The sequence below is a fragment of the Oncorhynchus mykiss genome, chromosome 3 (assembly GCF_013265735.2).
Source record: "Oncorhynchus mykiss isolate Arlee chromosome 3, USDA_OmykA_1.1, whole genome shotgun sequence".
NCBI classification, from domain to species: domain Eukaryota; kingdom Metazoa; phylum Chordata; class Actinopteri; order Salmoniformes; family Salmonidae; genus Oncorhynchus; species Oncorhynchus mykiss.
In genome coordinates, this window is record NC_048567.1 from 55,513,547 (window position 1) to 55,540,250 (window position 26,704).

Sequence of the window (26,704 nt, forward strand, 5' to 3'; positions counted from 1 at the left end):
TCTTCTCACTCTACCTGTACTCTCTTTCTCTTCTTCTCTCTCTACCTGTACTCTCTCTCTCTTCTTCTCTCTCTACCTGTACTCTCTCTCTCTTCTTCTCTCTCTACCTGTACTCTCTTTCTCTTCTTCTCTCTCTACCTGTACTCTCTTTCTCTTCTTCTCTCTCTACCTGTACTCCCTCTCTCTTCTTCTCTCTCTACCTGTACTCTCTTTCTCTTCTTCTCTCTCTACCTGTACTCTCTTTCTCTTCTTCTCTCTCTACCTGTACTCTCTCTCTCTTCTTCTCTCTCTACCTGTACTCTCTTTCTCTTCTTCTCTCTCTACCTGTACTCTCTTTCTCTTCTTATCTCTCTACCTGTACTCTCTTTCTCTTCTTCTCTCTCTACCTGTACTCTCTTTCTCTTCTTCTCTCTCTACCTATACTCTCTCTCTCTTCTTCTCTCTCTACCTGTACTCTCTTTCTCTTCTTCTCTCTCTACCTGTACTCTCACTCTCATCTTCTCTCTCTACCTGTACTCTCTTTCTCTTCTTCTCTCTCTACCTGTACTCTCTTTCTCTTCTTCTCTCTCTACCTGTACTCTCTTTCTCTTCTTCTCTCTCTACCTGTACTCTCTCTCTCTCTTCTTCTCTCTCTACCTGTACTCTCTCTCTCTCTTCTTCTCTCTCTACATGTACTCTCTTTCTCTTCTTCTTCTCTCTACCTGTACTCTCTCTCTTCTTCTCTCTCTACCTGTACTCTCTTTCTCTTCTTCTCTCTCTACCTGTACTCTCTTTCTCTTCTTCTCTCTCTACCTATACTCTCTCTCTGTCAACAAATCAACTCATCAATCAATTAGGTGAAGGAGCTTCTGCTGCTTGGCCAAGGCCCGCCAACTCAGCACATCAACACCCTTACCCCACCCACCCAGAACACACAGAAATGCATATGCGCATTAACATGGGCATGCAGCATGCACACACTGTATTCAATATTCATCAGCACAATCTGTCACATGATGGGCTTCTAGGGATGAAACAGTTTAACAGCTGATGGAGCTGCTGTACAGTACCACACACTCTATACCACACACTCCATACCACACACTCCATACCACACACTCCTAAAGCACACACTCCATACCACACACTCCTAAAGCACACACTCCATACCACACACTCCCAATGCACACACTCCATACCACATACTCCATACCACACACTCCATACCACACACTCCATACCACACACTCCATACCACACACTCCTAAAGCACACACTCCATACCACACACTCTATACCACACACTCCATACCACACACTCCATACCACACACTCCATACCACACACTCCTAAAGCACACACTCCATACCACACACTCCTAAAGCACACACTCCATACCACACACTCCCAATGCACACACTCCATACCACATACTCCATACCACACACTCCATACCACACATTCCATACCACACATTCCATACCACATACTCCATACCACACATTCCATACCACACACTCCATACCACACATTCCATACCACACACTCCCAATGCACACACTCCATACCACATACTCCATACCACATATTCCATACCACACACTCCATACCACACACTCCATACCACACATTCTATACCACACACTCCTAATGCACACACTCCATACCACACACTCCATACCACACACTCCATACCACACATTCTATACCACACACTCCTAATGCACACACTCCATACCACACATTGCATACCACACACTCCTAATGCACACATTCCATACCACACACTCCTAACACACACACTCCTAACGCACACACTCCTAACGCACACACTCCATACCACACATTCCCAAAGCACACACTCCATACCACACACTCCATACCACACACTCCATACCACACACTCCTAACGCACACACTCCTAACTTACACACTCCATACCACACACTCCTAACGCACACAATCCATACCACACACTCCTAATGCACACACTCCATACCACACACTCCTAACGCACACAATACATACCACACACTCCTAACGCACACACTCCATACCACACACTCTTAACGCACACACTCCCAATGCACACACTCCATACCATACACTCCATAACACACACTCCATACCACACACTCCCAACGCACACACTCCATACCATACCACACACTCCATACCACACACTCCCAACACACATGCCATACCACATACTCCTAAGAGGAGAGGATATAAGAGGAGGATATGGATATAAGAGGAGGAGAGGATATAAGAGGAGGATATGGATATAAGAGGAGGAGAGGATATAAGAGGAGAGAATATAAGAGGAGTGGAGGATATAAGAGGAGGAGAGGATATAAGAGGAGAGGATATAAGAGGAGAGGAGGATATAAGAGGAGGAGAGGATATAAGAGGAGAGGATATAAGAGGAGGAGAGGGATATAAGATGAGGAGAGGATAAAAGAGGAGAGGATATAAGAGGAGAGGATATAAGAGGAGAGGATATAAGAGGAGAGGAGGATATAAGAGGAGGAGAGGATATAAGAGGAGGAGAGGATGTAAGAGGAGGAGAGGGATATAAGATGAGGAGAGGATATAAGAGGAGGAGAGGGATATAAGATGAGGAGAAGGATGATAGAGGAGGATAGGGATATAAGAGGAGGAGAGGATATAAGAGGAGAGGATATAAGAGGAATAGAGATGTAGTGTCCAGATTAATGAGTGACCCTTCAGGGTCAACTTCCAGGGAACTCTGCTGTTTAGATAGCATGTGACCTTTGACCTGGTTCCAGTCTGTGTGTCAGTCATTACCAGTCTGTGTGTCATTAGGACAAACAAAGTGACATTATGAACTCTCTACTGTGGCCAAGGTGACTCTGGGGATCAGGGGGTTTGAGGAGAGGAATAAAGAATAGCAAGACTTCAGGGTAAAGGTTAGGGTTATGCTGTCTAGTTCATAAACTGAGGAAGTAATACAAATGTAATGATCTTCATAACAGAGATTTGACATTGTTATTGAAATGTATTGATAGGATTTGCCTGGTATATATTCTAAATATATTACTGTGTGTGTGAGAACCATTTTACAGGGACGTGTATGTGTTTGTCACACCGTGTGTACGTGCTCTTCCCCAGCACTGCGTGGGAGGGTGTGTATTAGCTCACCTGTGTACCAGCACAATACCTCCCATCCTGTCTGTCACGCCCAATTAGACCTCACTGAGCGCGTGCAGAGTGACCCCCCCTACCCCCACCCCCTCCTCTCTCTACCCCCTTCTGATTGGCTGATGGCTGCGGAGATATCATTGAGTCTCTGTCTCCCTGGTAGCAGTGGCCGTCTGCAGATGGAGGAGCAGATATCATTCACAGATACGCACATGCACACGCACACTCACGTCCACTGATAGCATTCACAGACTCTTTCATCCACGCACACACATCTAGCACATCAGTGGGCTGGTGGCCCATCTTTGGTGAGACGGTGCACACTAACAGTAACAGCCTGTGCCCCCCACCACGCTGGGCAGTTGGCAATGGCACATAACTGCCACACAGACTGGCACACTCTACGACAAGTCTCAATATGAAAATATTTCACATACTTCAAGAGCATGTTTTGGTTGGGCAATGGTCAAGGGCAGGCTGTATCACTGGAGAGATGGAAGGGGGGGGGGGGGGCGTTATAGGACACAAAACTGGCAGACACTGGCACACTTACAGAATTTACAGAGAACTCTGCTTTATGAAAATTGTGAAGTCTGAATATAATTATGATAATGTCCCATACTTTATAAGAAGACCTTTTGTGTCTCACTGTTAATACAGTATGTCACATTGTGGAATGTTCTAGAAGCCAAGACTCCAAGTTCCACTCATCTACTAGAAGTGGAAAAGTGAGGTGAAGGGCCAGATTACATCATAGGTCTGAATGACGTGTTGTGATTAGGGACTATATGGAGCTGTACAGTATGTGACATGGGATAACTGGCTATAGGTGAGAGATAAAAATGAAAAGTAACATCATTGTGGGCAGAGATGGATAGGGAAAGAGTGGCTCAGGGCATAGTTTTAGAATGGAATGGGTGGACCAGTTCAGTTGGTGACCAATGGTGAGTCAGAGCTCCAGTATGAGATTAGTTAGAACATTAACAGTCAACATTACAAGAAAAACTAATCAGAGCCAATATATATACATATAGGTATATATATGTATATATACAGTACCAGTCAAAAGTTTGGACACACCTACTCATTCAAGGGTTTTTATTTATTTTTTACTATTTTCTACAATGTAGAATAATAGTGAAGACATCAAAACTATGGAATAACACATATCATGTAGTAGTAACCGAAAAAAGTGTTAAATAAATCTAAATGTATTTTATATTTGAGATTCTTCAAAGTAGCCACCCTTTGCCTTGATGACAGTTTTGCACACTCTTGGCATTCTCTCAAACAGCTTCAACCTGGAATGCTTTTCCAACAGTCTTGAAGGAGTTCCCATATATGCTGAGGACTTGTTGGCTGCTTTTCCTTCACTCTGCAGTCCAACTGATCCCAAACCATCTCAATTGAGTTGAGGTCGGGTGATTGTGGAGGCCAGGTCATCTGATGCAGCTCTCCATCACTCTCATTCTTGGTCAAATAGCCTTTACACAGCCTGGAGGTATGTTGGATCATTGTCCTGTTGAAAAACAAATGATAGTCCCACTAAGCGCAAACCAGATGGGATGGCATATCGCTGCAGAATGCTGTGGTATCCATGCTGGTCAAGTGTGCCTTGAATTCTAACCACACATGAACCACACATGCGGAGATCATCCATTCACCTACTCTGCGGCGGTTCCAACCAAGAATTTCAAATTTGGACTCATCAGACCAAAGAACAGATTTCCGGTCGGTCTAATGTCCATTGCTCCTGTTTCTTGGCCCAAGCAAGTCTCTTCTTATTATTGGTGTTCTTTAGTAGTGGTTTCTTTGCAGCAAATCGACCATGAAAGCCTGATTCACAAGTCTCCTCTGAACAGTTGATGGTTTTTACGACTGCACTTGAAGAAACTTTCAAAGTTCTTGAAATTTTTCGCATTGACTGACCTTCATGTCTTAAAGAGATGATGGACTGTCAATCCTCTTTGCTTATTTGATCTGTTCTTGCCATAATATGGACTTGGTCTATCTTCTGTAGGGCTGTCTTTTGTATACCACCCCTACCTTGTCACAACTGATTGGCTCAAATGCATTAAGAAGGAAATAAATCCCACAAATGATCTTTTAACAAAGACACATCTGTTAATTGAAATACATTCCAGGTGACTACCTCATGAAGCTGGTTAAGAGAATGCCAAGAGTGTGCAAAGCTGTCATCAAGGCAAAGGGTGGCTACTTTGAAGAATCTCAAATCTAAAATATAAAAAAAAAAACTTTTACACTTTTTGGTTACTATATGATTCCATATCTAACACTTTCCACTGTTATGATGTCATAGCCCAAACTCCATACCTCCAAAACCATCTCACACCTCTCCTCACCCCAGTCCCTCTACCCTATGGCTGGGTTTCCATACCTTTAGGGCAGCCCCTTTGACCCCACTCTCTGCCCTCACCCTCAGCCTCCTCACCCGCGCCTTGTGCATCCAGATCAGTATTTGTGGTCTAATGGGTATGTTTGAAGCCTCTCTGGTGAGTAAACAGGCAGAGGAAGTCTTTAGTACTCTAATTACCCCCCCCCCCCCCCACACACACACACACACACACGCACGTACTTATACACACACACAGACACACATACACATGCACACACACACATACCCTCCTTTCCCTCAACACACACACACACACACACACACACACTCTTCTCCCTCAACACACACACAAGCACACACACACTCCTTCTTCCCTCACAGGGCCGGCCCGATCAGGCCCTGGCCTCCCAGACAACTGCAAACAATTAGGCAAATTAGTGGCTCCACCATCGCCATCAAGAGGCCTGCTTGTTTATAATTTAATCGAAGCGAATGTCAAAACAGTCAAGCCTTGAGAGAAACAAGATGCGTCGACAAGATGAAATTCAAACTGCCAGCCAGCTCAAAATATTAAGACTGTTTGTTTAATAGCGTGCGACTGAATGACTGGGTAAGGAAGGGAAAGGAGAAAGGGATAGAGGGGGGAGATGGGAACAGGAGAGAAGGAGGGAGGGAAGAGAGAAAACAGAAAACAGAAAGAAAATAATATATGTTGAGGAGGGGGAGTGCGTGGGGGGTAAGGAAGGGTTTCTCTCCACATTTGTGTTTTATTGCATTTTATTTATTTAGTCTCTTGCTCCTTTCTGGCTCTCACTCCATCTCTTAGCAGTGCACTGGGAATTTCAGCAGCTTGGATCCGTGCCGCCTTTCAAATTCATTATAAAAGCTTTTTACTAACTAAATAGAGAAAAAACGCCACATTCATCTCAGTGCCTCCCCCTCCTACCGCCCTCCCTTGACAATGTATAAATAAACTGGAGTGACCTGATTGAGATGTAAAAGGCAGGGATTTAGCACTGGGACCCATACGTTACAGTGTTACATTAACGCTAGTAGTCTTTCCACTCACCCAACACATGGCAGTGGCATGGTACTGTAGGTATGGAAGTATGGCCCTGGGATGAGGCGGACCCAGCGCCAGGATAAAGTGGGGGCAGTTGAAATTGGCAAGGGGGAAACATTTTTGGGGGTTCTTGCATTGGAATTATATTGAATTCTGCTTATATCACGCTACACCACAATAAACATGAAGTTAAAATGCAGAGACTCCGAGATTATTGAGTGCTTTTGAAGTGACAAGTTGTTGTGAAATCTCTAGGCTATCTCCTCTGTGCTGTATCAGTGTAAAATAGGGTCCTTCTAGCAGTCATTAGGACAAAGATTCAACAGGAGGTCGGTAGGTAGAGGAGCAAATTAGTGTTGGATTTATTTACAAAGCGCTGGTGTTTCAAAGATAACGGTAATTCTTACAAATATATATACAAAGTTCTGAAAATGTCAGCATTCTAAAGAAAAATCCTGTTATCAGGCAAAACCTGTCTCAACCAATAAAGCACACTTGGGGTCTACTAGGCTCAGATACAGCCTCCCCATGCGTTACCCGTACATCCCCAAACGGGCACTTAAATACATTTTGGCCACACCTACAGTGCATTCAGAAATGATTCACACACCTTGACTTTATCCACATTTTGTTGTGTTACAGCCTGAATTTAAAATGTTGTGTCACTGGCCTAAACACAATAACCCATAATGTCAAAGTGGAATTATGTTTTTAGAACTTTTAACTAATTCATTAATTAAAATGTAAAAAATAAATAAATGAAATGTCTTAGGTAAATAAGTACTCAACCCTGTTGTTATGGCAAGCCTGAATAAGTTCAGGACTAAGCATTTGCTTAACAAGTCACATATTAAGTTGCATGGACTCACTCTGTGTGCAATAATAGTGTTTAACATGATTTTTGAATGGCTACCTCATCTCTCTACCCCACACATACAATTATCTGTAAGGTTCATCAGTTGAGCAGTGAATTTCTAACACAGATTCAACCACAAAGACTGGGGAGGTTTTCCAATGCTTTGCAGAGAAGGGCACCTATAAAAAGCAGGCATTGAATAAACCTTTGAGCTTGGTGAAGTTATTAATTACACTTTGAATGGTGTATCAATACAACCAGTATCTACAACAATACTGGCGTCCTTATTAACTCAGTGGCCGGACAGGAAACCACTCAGGGATTTCGCCATGAGGACAATGGCGACTTTAAAACAGTTACAGAGTTGAATGGCTGTGAAAGGAGAAAACTGAGGCTGGATCAACACAGAGTGAAAAGAAGGAAGCTTGTACAGAATACAAAAAATATTCCAAAACTATGCATCCTGCTTGCATTAAGGCACTAAATTAAACTACAGAAAATGTGGCAAAGAAATGATCTATATGTCCTGAATACAAAGCGTTATGTTTGGGGCAAATCCAACACAACACATGACTATGTACCACTCTTCATATTTTCAAGCATGGGGGTATGCTTGTCATCGGCAAGGACTAGGAAGTCTATTTAGGATAAAAAAGACATGGAATACAGTTAAGCACATGCTGCTTTCCAATAGACACTGGGGGACAAAATCAAATTGGCTTGAAAATCTATGGCAAGACTCTAAAATGGCTGTCTAGCAATGATCAACAACCAACTTGACAGAGCTTGAATAATTATTAAAAGAATAATGTGCAAATATTATACAATCCAGGTGTGCAAAGCTCTTAAGAGACTTACCCAGAAAGACTAACAACTGTAATTGCTGCCAAAGGTGATTCTAACATGTATTGACTCGGGTGTGATTTTTTTAGACATTTCTGCATTTCAATTTCAATACATTTGTAAACATTTCTAAAAACATGTTTTCACTTTATGGGATATTGTGATTAGATGGGTGAGAAAAAAATGATTCAGTCTGTAACACAACAAAATGTAGAATAAGTCAAGGGGTATGAATACTTTCTGAAGGCACTGTAATTCTTGGTGTGCATGCCAAGTATATCTATACACTGTATTCTTGGTGCGCATGCCAGGTATATCTATACACTGTAAAGCGAAAGCGTTCACACCATATTGAACATGACGGAGAAACAGGGCACATGCTCTCCAAACAAAGACAACAAAGAAATTGGCAATAAACTGGTAAATACAATTAAATAAACCAGAAGTTCTTTATCACAAGTGTTGTGCAGTTTGTGAGCTCTCCCCCCCTAAAAATCTGAAATAGTACTATATACAACATGTAAAGTGTTGGTCCCATGTTTCATGAGTTGAAATAAAAGATCCTAGAAACGTTGAATACGCACCCCAAAAAGTATCTCTCAAACTATGTGTACAAATTGGTTTACATCCTTACTCGGAGCATTTCTCCTTTGCAAAGATAATCCATCCACCTGAAAGGTGTGGCATATCAAGAAGATGATTACAGGTGGCATGTAGCCTAGTGGTTAGAGTGTTGGGCTAGTAACCGAAAGGTTGCAAGAACGAATCCCTGAGCTGACAAGGTAAAAAATATTTTGCTCTACCCCTGAACAAGGCAGTTAATCCACTGGTCCTAGGCCATCTTTGAAAATAAGAATTTATCCTTAACTGACTTGCCTAGTTAAATAAAGGTTAAATAAAATCAAATGTGCGCATTGTACTGGGAACAATAAAAGGCCACTCTGTGCAGTTTTGTCACAGAACACAATGCCACAGATGTCTGAAGTTTTGAGGGAGTGTTCAATTGGCATGCTGAGTGCAGGAATGTCCAGAAAATTGAATGTTCATTCTCTACCATAAGCCACCTCCAATGTAATTTTAGAGAATTTGTCCAACCGGCCTCACAACGGTAGACCACGTGTTTTGCGTTGTGTGGGCGAGCGGTTTGCTGATGTCAACGTTGTGAATGGAGTACCCCATGGTGGCAGTGGGGTTATGGTATGGGCAGGCATAAGCTACAGACAACAAACACCATTACATTTTATCGATGGCAATTTTTATGCACAGAGAAACCGTGACAAGGTCCTGAGGCCCATTGTCTTGCCATTCATCCGCCACCATCATCTCATGTTCCAGCATGATAATGCACGGCCCATGTTGCAAGGATCTGTGCACAGCTCCTGGTAACTGAAAATAACCCAGTTTTTCCATGGCCTGCATACTCACCAGACATGTCACCTTTTGAGCATGTTGCGGATGCCCTGGATCGACGTGTATGACAGCATGTTCCAGTTCCCGCCAATAACCTGCAACTTCGCACAGCCATTGAAGAGGAGTGGGACAACATTCCACAGGCCACAATCAACAGTCTGATCAACTCTATGTGAATGAGATGTGTCGCCGGTGGAGTTGCCTTACCAGGCTGTGATGCAGCCCGACAGTATCCTCTTGATGGTGCTCCTGTAGAACACTGTGAAGGACCTCAGGGAAGGCCGGATCTCTTCTAATGGGGGAATGGGATTAACAGTAACTTCACTGATGAATGTGTATTTCATGGGGCATTGATAAACATTGACAAACAATTGACACAAGGAAACAAATAGAGCACAGGACTTGGCGGGAGTCAGTGGCAATAGAGGAGACAGACGTGTCTATAGCGTATCTTCACCACATACCCCTCCCCTTATTATGGTCTCCACATTTGAAATGATGCTCGAGACACGTTCCTCACACATTAGCAGTAAACTCAAATATTGTCAGCCGTGGTCATTTCCCTTTCAACTAAAATCATTACGGTTCAGAATTTCAAACCACCCCCCTTAAACGCACACATAATACCTAAACTAATGGACATGTGACAGCATGTGAGACCTGGGCACGTATTACGTATTGACCAACATGGTACTCTATGTCCAGCTGGTGAATGTAGATTGGCAGAGTAAATAAAAGAACATCATAGCAGTTGCACCGAGGCAGATGAACACTTTGCCCTAAACACTGTCCACTAACCTTTTGGCAATGCAGGGGCACAAACTTCCCCACATGGGCCTTTGTTGAAGCAGGCAAGGGAGCAGTGTCTCCCGAGCGATGCACAGTGGACACTGGGGTTGTCTCCAGACCCTCAAGCAGTGACACAACTTCTATGCCACACCCAGGAACATGTTGCAGTGCTGTCATTTTCTCTTCAAGCCTGGGGAAAGGGTCACACCCTCTCCTCTCCAGGCTCTGGAGAGAGCTCATCATAATCAATTCACTGTCAGTCAATTTCGGGATGAAAACCTCACACAACCCACAATAAGGCAGACACTCCTGCAGAGCGCACCCCTATAGGAACGTCAGAGGAGCAGGAAGGAGACAGTTCAGCCTCCAACATGGCGTCCTCACCGGGGCCCGACTGTTAAACATGATCCCGCCCTTATAAATCAAAATCAAATATTACAGGCTGAAGCGTATCACGTTATTCACTTAGCCTACAAGAGATGAGAAGTGTTTTTTACCCATTTTTATGGAAACCCAAAGGAGGCACACCTAACCACTCCAATGTCTTTCCATAGCCCCCCTACACACACCGCGGACACTCTGTCCAGTGTGCTGACACAGCACAGCGGAGATACAGATTTGTTTTAAAGGGACATAACACTAAAACTGAGGGGGCACAGGTTTCAACTAAGCCCCCGTTAGCCCTTTGGTGGAGCCGGGTACAGGATAAGTGGGAGGCTAGAACTAATGTACCCCCCCCCCCCCCCCCCCCCCCCCATCCCCTGCCTCGCTCCCTCTCCCCTCCATCTCTGTGTGCCGTCTGTCACCCTGTTCAACCAAGGTGATGTCATGGACAACATTGGCCAACCACAACGTTTCACGTAGGGACATTAGGGTACTTTATTGTGGTTTATCCGAACCTCAACATTCTCTGTGGGGCAACAGAAAATGATTTCAATATAGTGTAGTCCAAGGTTCCTTTTACGAAAGTTAAACGCTTATAAGCTAACATATTGAGGGAAAAACCTTGAACGTTACATGAGAAAATATCCAATACATTAACGTGACCTATTACGGCACTGTGCGTCAGCTATGAGCAAAGGAAACTCCCAATCAGAGTTTTATAATACGCACCAGTTCAATAGATATAACGGATGGGTCGCGCGCAGCGGGGTCATTAAGCCCATCTGAATTCCAGGTCTAATTGATGATAAGCTGCTGTAAGTGATCCACAGAGAACCAGAGCAATGTAATGATAACTGAGACAGATGGAAGCACCCAGACCCATGCAGACCCAGGGCAGGTGAGCTGACCGCCCAGCCCAAAACTAGGCACTGAGGGCTAACCATTAACCGCTGGACACAGACAGAAGCAGCACACACACACACACGAACACATGCACGCATGCACGCACACACAAACACACATCCCCACACAGACAGACAGACATGCAGGCACTACCTATCAACCTATCAGCCAATCAGCCGCCAGTCTGCTACAATCATCCCGCCGCTATCAGCCCTCTAATTGGATCAGCAGCACGAATGTGATTATAGCAGGCGTATTTATTTACATAATAATTATTACTGCCATCCCACAGGAGCCAAGAAAGAGGGTCTGGAGAGGAGGAGGAGGGGGTGGGGGTGGGTAGGGGTGGGTGGGGGTGGGGGGGGTGGGGGGTTGTGGAGTCCTCTCTATCTCTGTCCAGTCCACAGCCAAAGAAGGCTGCTGTGACGCTTTGGTGGAAGTTATTGTATTAGCGGGTCAGTGTGAAGCTAGCAAAAAAGTTAACTGGATTAGCTGGCAGCGAAGGACTAGACAGTGTGGAATGAGGTTAGCGCTTAGCTTAGCATAGTGTCATTAGAAGTCTGTTCGGCAACGGAGTTTGGCGTCGCTCCTAACTTGCACCTCCTGATCTCAAATGACTTGAGGTACAAATCTTTCAAATCATTACAACTGTGTACTTCCTTCAGCATCATATCATCAGCAACCGTCTCTACTTCTCTCCACTCTTCTACAGTCCATCCCTCCCTCCCTCCATACCTCCCTCTCTCCAAACTACCAAAGTGAGAGAGAGAGAGGGAGAGAGAGAGAGAGAGAGAGAGAGAGAGAGAGAGAGAGAGAGAGAGAGAGATGAATGAGTGGGCTCTGAAGAGAGAGATGGATGTGTGTTCTCAGGGGACTCCCTACGTTTACGAAGGGCCCATTGAAGTTGTCCCAGGCCTGGCTTTGGTTGCTGTTAAATGCTGCTTAATCACAGAGCTCCTAACCCAGGCCATTATATCAGCATTGAGCTGCAGCGTTAAGAACACGGCGCCCGGGCGGGCCGTCAGCCGCAGGGCCAGAAGACACGCGCGCACACACACAACACACACACAACACACACACAGGGCCAGAACAAACCCCCTTTTGTTAATAACCCTCCATTAATCAGATCCATTACATTACGGAAGCCACTGGACCAGAGGGCATTTTTGTGTGTGAGTGTGTGTGTGTGTGTCTCTGTGTGTGTGTGTGTCTCTCTGTGTGTGTGTGTGTGTGTGTGCGCGCATGTGATACGTCACGGAAGCCACTGGACCAGAGGGCGGTGTGGCCTGCTTGACAAATATCCCATGGTGAAAAAAAACAATTTACTCACCTAGTCTAAACCATCCGTCCGCCTGGAAGTCTCTGTGTGTGTGTGTGTGTGTGTGTGTGTGTGTGTGTGTGTGTGTGTGTGTGTGTATTAGTCTAGGAATGGGCGGAACAGGAACCACGCAGCCTGCCTAAAGAGACCCAGAGGACTGTAGAGCTGAGGGGCTGTAGACGGTAACTCAGTGATGGACCGATGGGCGTGTGCTGCTCTCTCTCTCCCTGTCATTACAAAGTCTCCTCAGGGGCCAAACACTGTCCTCTCCCCTAATGAGGACTAAACACATATCTGGCAACCACTGTGTCCAGAATGAACCCTGACTCCCTTTCTAAGTGCTCTACCACCACCGTACTCTAATGCTGCTGACACTGTAGAGTCACTAGGACAGAGTTGCTTGTTCATTTGAAATGTACATAAAAACAACAGCTAAGTGAAATCAATGTTTACTGATTATGGTTATGTGGATTGCAAGGTTGCACATTTCATTTTTCTGGCCATGTTATTTTTTCTCGATTGTTTTTCCCCTTCCCATGTCTGAGACAGTCATTTGTTCTGTCACTTCCACTACTTCACCAACTACTTCTACTCATTAGTTACTATCGTATACCATCCTCTCAATCTCTTTCTATTCAAACTCTCACCTCCTCTCTCCCTCCATCCTATCTGTTTCTCTCCAGTCTTCTCTCCCTCCCTCCTTCCTCCCCCACAATCCCTCTGTCCAATCTGTCTCTCTCCAGGCTGCCAGTGACAAAGACAGGGCTCTTCATAACAGATAAAGCAACTAATGTCATTAATTATAAACCAATATGTTACTGGGGGTCTCCTGGGGCTCCAGACCCAACACTGGCATCTGGTACAGTCTCCTAGGGAGGGAGAGAGGGAGAGAGAGAAAGAGGGATGGGGAAATAGAAGGAGAGAGAGAGGGATAGATGGGTAAATGGAAAGAGAGAGGGATGGGGAGAAAAGGAGAGAGGGATGGGGAATGGAAGAATAGAAGAGGAGGAAGGAAAGACTTGAACTCTTCCTTTTGTTTGGAAGGGGAGAGTGGTTGACAGCAGAGTGGTTGACTTGACCTTTGGTCTCAACAGTCGCATCAGGGGGGGGGGGGGGGGGGGGTCATTTCTGGATCACTGACCAACTGTCAACAAACTATTGCACTACTGTCAACAAGAAGAATGGAAGAATGGATTTCACAAGTCAAAAACAAAATAAAAATGTTTTATCAGAGATAAGTAGTTTATCAGATTTATCAAACACAGTGACAGGTGTCTTTCTACCAACAAGACAATCTGCCTATTGCCTTTTCAACAGTACATCCCACACACCTCAACACACACACACACCCCATACACACTCACCGACCCCATACACATCCACCCCATACACATCCACCCCACACACACCCACCAGACACACACCTCATACACATCCACCCCATACACACCCACCCCATACACACCCACCCCTACAGTAGTGTGTAGGACATGGATTTGAGAGAGGAGGCTGGATAAGGATGGGGGTTGTAACAGGTGTGTCCCTCACGCTACGCTGCCTCCCAGCTCTCACAACTACAGCCAATCAGTCACGCTTCACGTCCACACAGAGGCATTGTGGGAGATAAATAAATAAGGGAGTCGCATGTGTCTCTGGCATTAATAGTAATTGTGTGTGTAAACTGTTTTAGATCAGCCTGAGTCTCACAGCTGTCCTGGAAATCACCACAGACTAGAGTTTGGCAGCTGATCAGCTCTCTCTCTGTGTGTGTGTGTGTGTGTGTGTGTGTCTGTGTGTGTGTGTGTGTGTGTGTGTGTGTGTGTGTGTGTGTGTGTGTGTGTGTGTGTGTGTGTGTGTGTGTGTGTGTGTGTGTGTGTGTGTGGGTGGGTGGGGGGGTATGAAGAGATTCACTGGTGCAAAGATGGTGGAGTTGGGAAATGGGAGGAGTCTGTGTTGGCTTGGGGAGTTTAGAATGACTTCTGTGTGCAGTGTTCACTGGCTATTGGGGCACTGTGTGTGTCATTACGTTGTGCTGTTAAGCTAGTGGTTAAAGGCTGGGTTGGGTTAATGATGCTCTCAAAGGCAGACAGACAGTATGCCTAACCTTTGGACTTCACATAGTGTCCTCAGGATAATCCCTATGTCATAAATATCACCCTTTCAGGGTCAGGTCTGTGGTGTCTGTTACACTGCCTGCATTCCCTGACCACACACACACACACAAACGAGATCACCACTCTGCCCACAGACGCCCAGCCTTGCCTCATGATTAGTATTGCCTCTTCCATGCTTTGTTTTTCTGCTTTGTTTGTTTGCCTCTGTGCACAACTATTTCCCTGGAACGTAGCATGATTACACTGTAGGGTTAGCAACACCCATGTATTACCTCAAGAGGAGACTTCTATTTAGGCTCATTCCATGGCAGCTATATTTAACATGGCATGCAAGTATAACTACACTTTATTACTGTGTGGATCCTGCGCCTCACACATTCTCTCAGGCCCATAATACCCAGCTTGATCTGTCCAAGGGATGAACCCGACTTATAGGACATCACACAACACATCAACCGAGAGAGAGAAGGAGCAGAGAGAGAGAGAGAGAAAGAGAGCGAGAGAGAGAGAGAGAGAGAGAGAGAGAGAGAGAGACTGAGGAGGATTACAATGCTGAACAAGCACAAAATAATGTATTTCTTATTAGCCCATTGTTCAATATACCTGAGTTATTTCTTATGGGGTTGCAATAAATTAGAACTATGCTAACTTGATACAATCCGTTTCTCTGTGAATTCTTTGTATGAATAGGCCTATTAAAGAGAGACCAAGTACTAGTGGTCTGAGACTCGGCCAAACCAGCATTGCCTGACAACCCAACAGACTCTTGTTTACTTGTGTTAGCAGGCGCTGATTTCCTAAATTATGCAGAAGCACCTTGATAAGACAGGCCAAGAGGGCGGGGGGAGGACAGAATGAGAGAATACGCATGAAAAACGGAGAGGGGGATGGAGGAGAGGAGAGAAAAGTGAGGTGAATCAAGCGATTCATCATTTGGACATACAACGCACTCATTCTTGGATCATGAATAATTTGGCAGCACAACACTTTTTTTGCATTAGACTAACGATTCATCCGCAGTTCAAGAATATTCATACACTCATGGGGTTGTTCTGCATTTTTTCCCCATTTACTAATGCTTTTCTGGCGAAAGAGGCACGGGAAATATAGGTCAGACAGCGGTGCCCACAGCGCGATGGTGCTGATGAGGATGGCACTCTGGCACAGTGGCGCGGTGGCGCAATCTCCAGGCGACCATACGGGGAGTCCCGGCTTCATTGGCTTGGCCCGGAGACAGCGGGGCTTCGTGCTGCGCTGCTATTAATACAGCCACTGCTGCTTTAATATTTAATTGCGCTGATGGACTGCATCTGTGCTGCTCCGTGATGCAAACAATATTATACATACTAAGTGGCTTAATTGTAATTAGAGCTGAAAATTTAATTAAACCTAACAATAAAGGAGATGGCAGCATTTTTTTTATTTTTTTGGCCTGCTGCTTTCCCCCTTCACTGGTTTGGTTAACTCCTTGTGTGCTGCTGTGGTGTTGTGTTGTCCGCGTGCATTAGTGCTGACACAGTGTGCAGTATAGTGCTACTCTGCCTGTGTGTCAGGGCTAAAGGAATGTCTATCAACCTCTAGTTAATACGTCAACATTAACTAGATAACTAATCATTTTTAAAACAGTACTTTTGTCCAGTGAATGATCCCAATGCCTCTCCAAGGGTCCCAAGTGAATTCCTAATGTTCTTTAAATACTTTGATTCTCTCTTCGATGAGAAGAGTGCTGTTGTGGGCCTATTTTGCTGCTTCAGGAGGACACACCACACGGTCCACTGAGCCCAGGTTGCAGACCTCATGGCTCCAGACTGGCTGCACACACAGCAGAGAGAGACCACAGGTCAACTAGACAATGCTCTAGGAATCTGGGGCACTGATGAACAAATTTTAAATTATTTCATTAAATTGTCAAGCACAACACAAATACATACACACACATATACTGTACACACACGCGCAGTCTGTTTGTCCGTGTATTATTTATCAGGAGCGAGGTGTGTTATGCGTGTGTGTGTGTGTGTGTGTGTGTGTCCGTAAACAGCTCGGTGTTGGCAACATGCATTTGCACTTCCAGTTCCAGCCTCCTCCCATGCCGGCCCGGCGGGCGAGTAGAGGAGAGGCTGATCAGCGCAGAGCAGAGGCGACAGCCTGCCAAACAACAGCTCTGCTACAGCCTGTCCTCTCACAGCCCCTTAGTTCTGACAGCACCAGGCATACTGCCCCATCGACACATGAACACATGAACCCAGCATGCTTTAATGAATAAATAAGCATCAATCTGTTGAGAAAAAGAGTCTCTGTCCTTTATTTTATTTTTCCTCTCTTTTTCAGTTTCTGATGGGAGAGATCATTAGTATTAGAATACGTATCTCTGTCTCATCTCATTCTCTCTTTTTTCTGTCACACACACACACACACACACACACACACACACACACACACACACACACACACACACACACACACACACACACACACACACACACACACACAGTGGTACCCCAGACAGAAGAGGGGGGTCTGGACTGGCAGACAGACAGAGTGAGGGAGGGAGGGATGCAGGGGGAGGGGCAGTGTGTGTTAGGGATGTGGTTGAGTGTCACCAGGTTGTCATTAGCCTAGCATCTGCTTTCATCACACATTCCATTATGTAGCTGAACAGAGCCAGACCTGGGACACAGAACCGGGACGCAGACAGGCAGACAGCGTTTACTGGGCTGGAGGAGGGTATATACAGTACTGTGTCTGAAATTCATTCTACGGAAACATGGTGTTTCCTCACACAAAGTAATATAATATATCACACGTTTTTTAGCAGACACATTCATCTAAAGTGACTTACGTGAGTGCCTGTGCATACATTTTTGTATTGGTGACCCCAGCAGTCCTCTAAATGACTCCCACTCTCTGATCCTTTAAACACTAGGACGTATCTGTGAGATTTTCCTCAGATTGAGTGTAGAAAGCCATGATAGTCTATGGGAGGATATTATGAATGGAAGGTATTGTCAGACATAAGTTCAGCCTTCTGAACCTGGTGGAGAACGAAGGAGAGGGGGAAAAAGAGAAAGAAAGAAAAAGAGAGGGAGAGAGAAAGAAGTAAACAGAGATGGAGACAGAAAGAGAGAGAGAGAGAGAGAAGGAAGTAAACAGAGATGGAGACAGAAAGAGAGAGAGAGAAGGAAGGAAGTAAACAGAGATGGAGACAGAAAGAGAGAGAGAGAGAAGGAAGTAAACAGAGATGGAGACAGAAAGAGAGAGAGAGAGAGAGAGCGAGAAGGAAGCAAAATATGAAGAGAGGAGTGTAGAATCGATGCAGGGACAAATGTATGTAACCAGAAATGACAACCTGCCCCATCCCCTACTCTCCTAATGGTCATAATTGAGACAGTCCAGTAACTCTGGCTGGCTCTGCCACAAGCCGCCGTTGTCATCCACCCTGTACCCAGGTTAAGGTCTTACACAACACCAGGAGCTACCAGGGGCTAAGGTATGTCCATGTCTTCTAATGTTACGTGTCCATGGGAGCCAGGAGCAATAGACCCAGGCTGCGTCCCAAATGACACCCTATGCCCTATGTAGGCAGGTAGCCTAGCGGTTAGAGCATTGGGCCAGTAACCGAAAAATTGCTGGTTTGAATACCCGAGCTGTCAAGGTAGAAACATCTGTCGATGTGAGGTTGAGCAAGGCACTTAACTGTAATTTGCTCCAGGGGTGCTGTACTACTATGGCTGACTCTGTAAAACAACACATTTCATTTCACCTATCCAGTGTATCTTATTGGTTTTTGTAGTGCACTACCTTTGCCCAGAGTCTTATGGGCCCGGGTCAAACGTAGTGCACTATATGGGGAATAAGGTGCCATTTGGGAGGCACCACTCGACAAGGGGGCAAAAGATCGCTTTTGTCCAACCCTCGGTATACCAGGGACAAAGCACATCATTTGAATGGATTCAGGAAGTACTGTACCCTCACTGCATCATTAGAAAATTGGATCTAATATTGATTAGATATCAGTAATAAATGACTATGCAAGTCATGAATTAGGTTAGGTTAACACAATCTGGATAAGGCCATGCAGGGGCGGCAGGTAGCCTAGTGGTTAGAGTGTTGGGCCAGTAACCGAAAGGTTGCTGGATTGAATCCCAGAGCTGACAAAGTAAAAATCTGTTGTTCTGCCCCTGAACAAGGCAGTTAACCCACTGTTCCCTGTTAGACTGTCATTGTAAACAAGAATTTGGTCTTAACTGACTTGCCTAGTTAAATAAATGTAGGTGGCTATTTTGCATTTCTCCTAGGGTAAATTGATCTGTTTTATTGTTTTATTAAATTGGTCTTGTAGGTAGCTGGATCATGTGGAGAATGTAGCAGCTACCTGTAGATTGACTGCTCAGAGACCTCGAACGCCTGGCTGTTTTTAGTGGGTTTGATCGTTAGAATTAAAACGTATTAGAATGAATAGAATTACAACCATTCTATTTCTATAGTTGGATCCTCGCTGTTGTTGTGAGCCATCTCTGGTTATATGAATGACTAAGTTATATAGTCATTTGAATAAGTATATTGCCTCTTGTGTGAGGCCAGCCAGCTCGCTATGGTGTTCCTTCTCTTTAGTAACATGGGTTAACGAGAACACGGGATAGCTGGTGGATTTTATTAGAGGAGTCTAAAAGAAATCTCATAAAAATATTGCAGCTGATACTGTTCTTGTAATTTCCCTTTTTTATTGGCTGCTCAAAGTTGAAGGTGAGTAATAAGCTGTTAAGTCAATGTGTTTGGGTTTTATGACAGTGGGGTGATGGTGTGATGTGTAGGGTGGGTTACTAAGGAGACTGTACTTAATGACAACCTTGTTTTACAAACGGTGTCATGGACCCCCATCACCTCTAGTGTGAGCATCGCATCACGTGGCATGACACAGCTAATATTACATTTGAAGAGTTTAGTGTAAGGTAACTCAATATAACTCATTTCCTATTACTAAACGAGGGATTCCAAATAGGTGATATAGCTCTGAAATGAACCAATATGGACTTCATAACATGGACTTGATTATGGCTTATGTTGATTTATTACCAGGCTAATTTCATGATTACATTTTCAGTGGCCAGGCCTCTTCCTGTTCTCTAATTAGAGCAGGTTAAGTATCATAACCAGGCTCTGGGAATCTATTAGGTCATTTTCCCCAAGACCCAGAAAAGTCTGTTCTGTTCTGCTGCTATAATCTACCTGGTCTGTATGGACTGGTGTTCAATACCCCATCAATCCTCAACACAGCGTGCGTGCGTGCGTGCGTGAGTGGCCACACCACCATTGATGTGAACTCTCACCTCCTGCTACTGACGACTCTCATGTGCCTTACATCTATAAAACCACATTGCCATTCAAATAAAATGCATGGTAACCATTAGTACAGTGCATTATATTTTACAACAACTGTCAAAATAAAAGTGCTTTACTGCATTATTGTTTTGAGGGGAGTGTCAGGAAAAGGTCATGGTAAAGATGAACAGAGTGTTTTATGGGGTAGTTTTATGGAGGATCTAGTTGTTATAGATTTATAAAGAGGCAGCTTCTCACGCCATGATGAGGGGGGATGAGGGAGTTGGATGCACCTGACTTTAATAGTCTGTTAAAGAGATTAAGAATTGGTTGGGTCTCAACTGTTACACTTTCACTCACAAACACACACACACACACGCACACAAACACACACAGTCTGCATACACACACACTTAACACTCAGCTTCCATGCAAATGTTACAGGGTTGGTTATGTTTCCACTTCCCACTGCAGAAATATGTATTTGATGTTTATTCCTATTGGTTGGTTTAATTTACATATCAATAAGGTGTTATGCCATTGGTCATGCTTGCAGATGGGGGGAGATGGCGACCGTCAATTCTTCCCAACCTCATAATTAATTCTATGCAAGCAGGAGATCATGTTCTGAAATACTGTATTCTATTTTCATATTTACAATGTGTATGAGTTCACTATGTACATGACCCATTTTCAATGCCCTGGCTGAGGGACGGAGGTTCTCACCCAAGATTTGACGGTACATGGCCCCGTCCATCGTCCCTTTGATGAGGTGAAGTTGTCCTGTCCCCTTAGCAGAAAAACACCCCCAAAGCATAATGTTTCCACCTTCATGTTTGACGGTGGGGATGGTGTTCTTGGGGTCATAAGGCAGCATTCCTCCTCCTCCAAACACGGCGAATGCCAAAGATATCCATTTTGTCATCTGACCACAACACTTTCACCCAGTTGTCCTATGAATCATTCAGATGTTCATTGGTAAACTTCAGACGGGCATGTATATGTGCTTTCTTGAGCAGGGGGACCTTGCGGGCGCTGCAGGATTTCAGTCCTTCACGGCGTAGTGTTGTTTTCTTGGTGACTATGGTCCCAGCTGCCTTGAGATCATTCACAAGATCCTCCCGTGTAGTTCTGGGCTGATTCCTCACCGTTCTCATGATCATTGCAACTCCACGAGGTGAGATCTTGCATGGAACCCTAGGCCGAGGGAGATTGTCAGTTCTTTTGTGTTTCTTCCATTTGCGAATAATCGCACCAACTGTTGTCTTCTCACCAAGCTGCTTGGCGATGGTCTTGTAGCCCATTCCAGCCTTGTGTAGGTCAACAATCTTGTCCCTGACATCCTTGGAGAGCTCTTTGGTCTTGGCCATGGTGGAGAGTTTGGAATCTGATTGATTGATTGCTTCTGTGGACAGGTGTATTTTATACAGGTAACAAACTGAGATTAGGAGCACACCCTTTAAGAGTGTGCTCCTAATCTCAGCTCGTTACCTGTATAAAAGACACCTCGGAGCCAGACAATCTTTCTGATTGAGAGAGGGTCAAATACTTATTTCCCTCATTAAAATGCAAATCAATTTATGACATTTTTTATGTTTTTTTTATATTGTTTTGTTGTTGTTATTCTGTCTCTCACTGTTCAAATAAACCTACCATTAAAATTATAGACTGATCCTTTCTTTGTCAGTGGGCAAACGTACAAAATCAGCAGGGGATCAAATACTTTTTTCCCTCACTGAAAATATACTACCGTTCAAAAGTTTGGGGTCACTTAGAAATGTCCTTGTTTTTGAAAGAAAATACTTTTTTTTTGTCCATTGAAATAACATCAAATTGATCAGAAATACAGTGTTGTAAATGACTATTGCAGCTGGAAACGGCAGATTTTTTATGGAATATCTACATAGGCGTACAGAGGTCCATTATCAGCAACCATCACTCCTGTGTTCCAATGGCACGTTGTGTTAGCTGATCCAAGTTTATCATTTTAAAAGGCTAATTGATCATTAGAAAACCCTTTTGCAATTATGTTAGCACAGCTGAAAACTGTTGTCTTGATTAAAGAAGCAGTGAAACTGGCCTTCTTTAGACTAGTTGAGTATCTGGAGAATCAGCATTTGTGTGTTCGTTTACAGGCTCAAAATGGCCAGAAATTAAGCACTTTCTTCTGAAACTCGTCAGTCTATTCTTGTTCTGAGCAATGAAGGCTACATGAGGTGTGATACTAACCTTATTAAAACCCGTAGGCCTTTGGGCTAGGCTACATGAGGTGTGTGACTATAATTTGAAAAAGTAAAAAAAAAAATGTTTTATTGCCTTAAGCTGGGCATCATTCACAAGTGATATAATTCAGAAGTGATAGGCTAATATTGTCACCCATCACACTATTCTGGATTTAATCTTATCTTTACATATACTAAATGTATTTTTTTATTTTTTAGAATGGACCATTATCATGCACCTGTATCGAAACAGGGGCAGTGGGATAAAATACATGTCATCTATGCACTTAAATAGCGAATGGAGGACGCTTTTCCAGTGGTTCATTTTCATGCCAGCCAGGTAGGCTATACTCCTGTTGTAAAGATAAGCAGTGTGCTTAATAAATATATCCTATAGAAAGCTGATAGGATCCTCCTCATTTTAATAGAGGCCATCACTCTGTTTTCTCACGCAATTGCACAGCCTATAGAAATGTTGCACAACATGAACTCATGGGCTCTCATGATTTAGATTTTAGTAGATTTAGTTTGATTAGATTTTCGATTACATTTGCATTGATGTCAGAGTGATTAGAGAGACAACAGAGTGCAGAGTACCATGTAGTTAGCAAGTTTGGTAGGCTACTAATGACCGTCAGCAGCATCAGAGCTTGAAAATGCCTAATTATCACGACTAAATGTTCACCTGGAATTTGACTGCCATCATGACTCGTGACCGACCGCCGGTGTGGCGGTAATACGGTCACCGTAACAGCCCTATGTAGAACAAACATGCCTCTCTGACATGTTGAATAAAGAATTGGCTCTATTCATGACATTTCTATCTGCAATGTTCAAGAACGTTTTTCAACTGAACGGGGCCCTGGTAACATTACCAGTACCTACAATATATGCAAACATTTGGTGGCACAGAAAGAAAGGAAAAGGGATAGCAAATCATTTATTGACTAAATTCCTCTTGCCATTATGCTATATCTGACTGGGTAAATAACTTTACTTTGATTTAATGTGGACCCAGTGACTCAGACTTCAGCACTTGGACTTCAGCCATAGGGACTAGTTTTCATCATTTTGACAATAACTAGACTAAATCATTATTCAAACGACAAAAAATGTGACTAACATGCTGACCACACATTTACACATACATGTTATTGAATCATTACATCCAAACCGCTCGTGAGCATCAACGAGCATCTGCGTAGCCAGGCTCTAAAATAGAACTTATTAAAAACTCTATTTATGACCCTTGACGCACTTCAAGTCCCGCCTCTCCCATCTCCTCATTGGTTTTTAGGAGCATGTATCCACGTGGGTGATTGAAAGATGAACTGAAGTCCACACTCCAGTCCAGTTGGTGATGGTAACGCACCTTAAAGTTGGTTGCCAACCACCATATAAAGTCCACGGATGAGAGATTACTAGAAACTAATACGATTTACCCTTTTATCTGTGAATTAATTGTCGTCGTAGAGGACCTTGTGCATTTCAGGTAAAATAACAACCCAATGTTTATATCCCAGAATAAATTAGCTAGCAACAACAAGCTAAATTGACATGAATGTTTAATGGTCTTCGACCTGTCCCCAAATTAATATAGTTGGTTCAGAGTTTGTTTTGATATTTCAACCTGCGTGTCCTGAATGCGTCTGGTGTATTTATACAAAATCAACATCCGCGCGAAGGTGCACACGGACGCATGCAAGTGCCCGGTCTCGTCAGCATGTAAGACTTTATACTCATATTTTTGTCAAAATGACTAAGACTAGAATACATTTTTTTAAATAGTGCCAGAATTGTAACTGTGCAGTACACACACATACACACACACAGACTCATTCAATGCACACTAACATACCTCTTACAGACAATAATGCTTTGAGTGGTATTGATGAGGGTACGGACAAAGGGAAACAACAGAGCTAATGGTTTAGCCTAAAGAAAAAAGGTGTCCTGAGACCATTTAATCAAAAGTATAGTGGTAAAGAAATATGAGGTGTCCTCACTCAGCATTTGATCAGAATTGGGTCTTACTGAGAGTTCAACTCCACACATTTACTAATCTCTGGTTATTACAGTATGAATACATGAGTTGTGAATATTGCAGGTATCTATTAGTGCTAAATGAGTGTCTGTCTGATGTTTGCAAACAGGTCTTGTCAATTTGATTGACCGGACAGATTTTCAAAGGGAATGGATGAGCAGTTTGGAGCGTTAGTTAGTTATTGAGTTAGTCCATTAGTATAGTTCATGCCCAAATGCATATTTCATAGACAGGAGATTTAAGGGAGTAAATAAGTTGCATCAGATCAACATAAATTAATGACAAGCAATTTGATCACATTCCTTTTGATCAAAAGTGGCAACTCAAAAATAATTAATGAATCACTATTAACTAATTTATATTAATTCAAAATGTTTAAAAAAATGATTAAACATTGCAAATGTCCATCTCTCTATATGAGGGCTAGGTTTATTAATTGAATGTGAGTGACAGATTAATGGGAGATAGACAGACATGCAAATAGACAATACTGGATATTTAGATAACAAGTAGCAACTGTTGGCTACACAATTAATGGCTTGTCTCTACTTCCTCACACAGTTTCTCCTCCTCTTCCTCCAATAAAGTCTTATCTTAATGGATCAGAGTCTGTATTTATGAGGGTGTCGTGCGCACACACACATACACACACATACACACACACACACACACACACACACACACACACACACACACACACACACACACACACGCACACATTCTTTTGATCTCCACCAATTATTCACAAGACTCTGATTGACAGGTTCTTGCTTAGAAGGCAGAGCATTCTCTCTGTTGTACCAATATCCTTAGACATGATCAGTATTCCTATTACTACATACATTGTCCATGGTCATACCAAGTATGATAGGATACCACCATGCAAGTAATATATCATAGTGATATACAGATGTGCTCTCTTAATTTGACCAGTTTCTCACAGCAGGGAAATAAATACTGCAGCAACAGGAAATGTGAATTATTTTGTAGATTCTAATTAATGGACATTTGTATAGGGGTTGAGACATTTTTCATTAGGGCAAATCAAGTCTGAAGTCTTGAATACACTACACGTTTGCATATGGTCAGATGAAACCAAAATATAACTTTTTGGTAAAAACTCAACTCGTTGTGTTTAGAGGACAAAGAATGCTGAGTTGCATCCAAAGAACACCATACCTACTGTGAAACATGGGGGTGGAAACATCATGCTTTGGGGCTGTTTTTCTGCAAAGGGACCAGGACGACTGATCCGTGTAAAGGAAAGAATGAATGGGGCCATGTATCGTGAGATTTTGAGTGAAAACCTCCTTCCATCAGCAAGGGCATTGAAGATTAAATGTGGCTGGGTCTTTCAGCATGACAATGATCCCAAACACACCATCCGGGAAACGAAGGAGTGGCTTCGTAAGAAGCATTTCAAGGTCCTGGAGTGGCCTAGCCCGTCTCCAGATCTCAACCCCATAGAAAATCTTTGGAGGGAGTTGAAAGTCCGTGTTGCCCAGCAACAGCCCCAAAACATCACTGCTCTCAAGGAGATCTGCATGGAGGAATGTGCCAAAATACCAGCAACAGTGTGTGAAAACCTTGTGAAGACTTACAGAAAATGTTTGACCTCTGTCATTGCCAACAAAGGGTATATAACAAAGTATTGAGATAAACTTTTGTTATTGACCAACTACTTATTTTCCACCATAATTTGCAAATAAATTCATTAAAAATCCTACAATGTGATTTTCTGGATTTGTTTTTCTCATTTTGTCATAGTATACCTATGATTAAAATTACAGGCCTCTCTCAAGTGGGAGAACTTGAACAATTGGTGGCTGACTAAATACGTTTTTGCCCCACTGTAAGCATTCACAACTTGTTGCTATGACACTCGAAATTGAGCTAAGGTGCATCCAATTTCCTTGAATTATCCTTCGGATGTCACTAC